This window comes from Coffea eugenioides, chromosome 3, assembly GCF_003713205.1.
Source record: "Coffea eugenioides isolate CCC68of chromosome 3, Ceug_1.0, whole genome shotgun sequence".
NCBI lineage: Eukaryota > Viridiplantae > Streptophyta > Magnoliopsida > Gentianales > Rubiaceae > Coffea > Coffea eugenioides.
In genome coordinates, this window is record NC_040037.1 from 32,871,606 (window position 1) to 32,876,361 (window position 4,756).

Consider the following 4,756-nt stretch of genomic DNA (forward strand, 5'->3'; position numbering starts at 1 on the left):
CTTCATAGTCTTGGTTTAACTTGGAAATTTTCTAGCAAAGTTTAACTTGGAAAGTTTAGCTTTCCTTTCAACAAATTTCCTCCCTTTTGGGTCAAAACTTAACATGCAACACTATAAACTAATGAAATGAAGTCTAATCCTTCTCATTCATGTTAAATTTTTTCATCAAAATGTAACAAAAATTGTAAGTTCCAAGTTCTTTAGCCCATAAAACTGTCCAGCTCAATCTCTTCCAAAAATCACAAGTTTCTTACTTTAATCCAACTAAATACTTCATGCATGTTAAAATAAATGAAGTAAATGACATAGGAAATGAATTCTTTATAAAACTCAACAAATTTTTGAAATAAACTTGGAAGAAATGAAGCTCATTCTCCATGGTTCAAAAAAAATTTCTAGCTTTGTTGTTTCCTCCAAAAATCAATTTTTTTCTTGCTTTTAACTCAACAAATACCACATGCATGTCTAGATAAAAGAGGTAAATGGTATATGACGTGAGTTCTTGACCAAAACTAGCAAAATTTTGGAGTTAAAGCTGCGAACTCTCAACTCTACTCCAATGACCCTCAAGTATCAATCATAAACAGAAATTTCAACAAGGTTCCTTCAAAAACCAACACTTAGTCATAGCGGTGGCAATGGTCAAGTAAACAGCAATAGCAACTGTAACATCAGCATCTCCTACTGAACTTGATAAGGTGGATTCATTATCCCTCAACCTATAGAAATAGCAGCCCTCTTTGTACCATTGTTATAGCACAAATTAAAATGATGTCCTTCGCCTTTGCCTTCGCTGAGAAAACTAAACAAGGCAAAGGTTGTTCCTCTTGGAGTTTATTCATTTTTCATTTGCTTTCTTTTCTCTCAAGTTTTCAAATTGATAGGGAAAGTAACTTCATCCAATGAATATATAAAGATGAAGAAAAGTTGTAGACAAAGAAATAGCAAATAACCAATATACTCTCTCAACTATGTTACTAAATTCAAGATAGTTGCTAAACTATATTCTTAGTCAATTTAGTCCCTTAATTCGGGGTATGTGGCCAATTTGAATCTTATTTGGCTGATCTACCAAAATTATAAATTTTTGCATTGAAGACTAGTGAACTTAGGGCAGAATAGGACGAACCACCCACATCCCTTGTGGAATTAAAAAGAATAATTGTTTGTCGAGAAATTAGGAATGAAGTTGGATAAGATACATGGCAAAAAATTAGACCTTTTCTTTTAGTTACCCTAACCTTTGAAATTGCCATCCCAATCCTCTGTAAATTACTCGACAATCCCATATGGAATCTCACATATTCCCAATGGTTGTGGCTATAAGAAGCCATGTTAAACTCGTATTTTAATTGAAGAACAAGCCATTGGGGTCAGCCTAATTGTCAAGGAATGGCCATTAAAGTCTTCCCAGCAAAAAGAAAAATGTTTCCAAATCACATTTGATGAAGGAATTTCCAATCTCCTATGATGGTACTATATGTGTTGATAATCTCAAAGTATTCATTGAGGGTACAACAAAAATAAGATTGATGGAAGCAAAATGCCATTGAATGCATATGCCAAACCCATATACTACAAGGATTGATGGCTTGAAGATGCTTAATAGATGTCAACCTTCAAAAATTTCAGCAATTTGATGGCAAAGGCAAAACCAAAATAACACATTGCATATTTTGTAGAGACATGCAATACTGTTGGTGATGAGTGTAGGGTATGCATATAAAAATTAGTTCAATCCATAGTTAAGTTTTACATTTATAAATTTTTAAATACCTTATATGTGATTTTCTGCAAGTATACAGGTCGTGATTGAGTATAGGGTATTAAGGGTCGAATCCGTAGTGAAGAATAGACAACTACCAACACTACTAATACTCCTCTATTTTTTAAACTATCAATAATTGAAGGAAATAAAAATGAGCTAAAATGTACAAGAAAATAGTGTGAGAACCCTAAACCTTTCATATTTTCTCAGCATTTTGGTTTATTCTCACTTCCCCTTTTAAGTGAAAAATTTGTTAACCAATTGTTTTAAGCAAAGGAAGGTTTTGTTATTTCGTGTATTTGTGTGTGAGATATGTATATATGTGTATATGTTGGAATGCGGTTGAGCGCGGCAATCGAACTCGGAAAGAGGAAAATTTTTGTGAAAAAGCTGAAGGGCCAAATCCGGCCGCAAATCCGGCCAGTTCTTGGACGGATTGCCGGCCGGATTGTTGAAGGGTTTTGAAAAAAAATGCGTTTTGCCTCTGCCTTGAATCCGGCCGGAAATCCGGCCAGATTTTGGCCGGATTGTGATGTGGCACAGGCGGCCACCAACTTTGACCGCCAGTTTCCTTTTCTTTTTATACTGCTTTGGCCCTAAAAGATCTTCATTTCCTTACTGGTTCAGCCGTGCATCTTGAGAGAAGAAAGAAAAGCTCTTCATTTCTTGGTTTCATTTTTTTTCCTTGAATCTTGAGATTTCACCGTTGGATTTTCAAACCACTCCGTACAAGTGCTAGCTAAGGTGGGTTAAAGGTGATAGTGGAGTTGTTTTTTGAGGGAAAGCCTTAAGTTTCTACCTTTCTTGAACTCATAAGGTGAGTTGTTAAGAAATTCTCTTTTGGTTCTAATCTTGGTTAATTAGTGGTTTGTAAAGGTTAAATATGCCATATTGTGGATGATTTCATGGTTTTAAGTGAAGTTGGTCCAATTTATGATTTATTGGGTATTTTTCTGATTTTAGATGATAGTCATGGATTGATCTTGGATTAATGGATTGAAATGGTGTTAAATGGGATCTTTATATGTTAATTGCGATTGTTTACGAAAAATTTCCGCTTGTGGGGTTAAATTCCGGTTCTAGGGTTTGAATTTGGGGGTTTTCTAATGGTGGGCTTTGAGCTCCTAATTGGCTTTGATTGAAGGGTGTTGTAGCCTAATTGGACGTGTTTTATTGTTTATAAACCGAATGTGTGATTGTATTTGACTCTTGCAAGTTTGGGTATTTGATTGTAGGAAGAAAATGAAGTTTTTAGGTGGAAATGCCGTCCGTTTATTTTCTTGTAATGTGAGTTAGTTAAAGTGGTTTTGAAAATGTGTTTTGTGCCAAGTTGGACGTATTTCATTAAAAACGTCATCGGTTCTTTCAAAAGGTATTTGAGGGCTAAGTTTCTATTTGAACTTGTATACTTTCGTTTGGCAAATACCATGACCGTTTTCCATTTTAAAACATGATACCTTTTTAGTTTAAAACTCCAAACGTTACTTGCTCCTTACCACAATAAAGAGGTATGACCTAGAGTTTTCTCGGCCACAAGTGAACCACTTTTAAGTGAGATTTTAAGTGTGAAAGTAAGGTAGTGTTGTCCTCCTTTTCACATGATTTTGATCAAGACATTTAGTCTATCCTAGCTACTTGATTATGAGTTGATTTTGAACTACATAAACGATCCCGAGAACAATATTTCTTAGCCTATATGGTGGATTTCGACTTGTCTTTGGTTCAAGTGTTTTCCGTTGGAAATTTTATAACCCTTTTGAGTTTGGTTTTTGCGTTTGGTTTATGACACTCTAGTTATCTCCATCCTCCGATCCAAATACCCTCTTTTTACTATAAAGTCATCTTTATACGTTTTACTTATCATTTGCCGGTTTTTCTTCGATTTCACTTACTTGTTTTGCTAGATGAACTGTAATATTCTCTCTCGTTTAATCTTAGGTTTTCTCGGTGACTGAGGGTAATATTCGGAAGGATATTTTGCACGTTGTTTTTCCTAAATAGGTGAGTGTTCCTTGTTTGTTATGTTTCTTGATTATATGGCTTGTATGAATGATTGATAACGTGTTAAATGCTTTCAATGATTGTCAAAATGAGTTTTCTAGGCGAGTGTGTACTTTATCGCACTCGACGTAAATGATTGTGACATTTTAAATGATTGAACGATTGGAACGTTTCTTGTGCATGAATGTTAGCCTTTTGGCTGAACTGGGCCCTGCCCCTTCGTTACCCATCGACTCGAGCCAGAAACGGTCTTGGTCGGCGATATGGTGACCCTGGGTGAATGTTTGGTATACTCGAGTATTACCTTAAATTCTGGTGGAGCCTGGCCAATGTCCGGGAAGGGGGTGAATGAAATGAATGAACGAACAAGGGTTTAACTTACAAAAATACATTTTCAAATGATTGGAGGAATAAGGGCATGAAAGGAGAATGAATGAATGAATGAATGAACGAATGAATGGCTCCCTGTGAGCACGTATCCTTTTATTGATGGTGTTTATTGCTTTATATCGTAAATGTAGCTTGAATTATTGGTTATATGTAGTGACTGTTGCCTATGTGTTCGGAACCTCACTGGGCTTCTAACTCATCCCTTTAGTTTTGTTTTCCTTAACAGGGGAAGACGAGTAAGGACGGGAGCTCAATATAGAATAGCTTAGTCCAGTTCTTTGATTTCTTTTGTAATGGTTCTCGCCCTAGCACTTGGCATGGGCTGGATGTATGAAGAATTGAGAACCTTTTTGTGTTTGATGTTTGTACTCCCGTTTGTGATAGTAATGTATATACGTTTTGCCTTAACTTTTGGATCGTTGTGATATTCTTTCATGTGGTTTTATTCTGGTTTTGATTAAGGATTGAAGTGTGTTATTCTTGGTTTTGATGATCACAAAAGTTCTTTGAAATACAGTCCAAGAAAGTGAACACTTTGATCAGGCCTGATGGAACAAAGAAAGCATATGTTTGATTGACTCCAGACTACGATGCTTT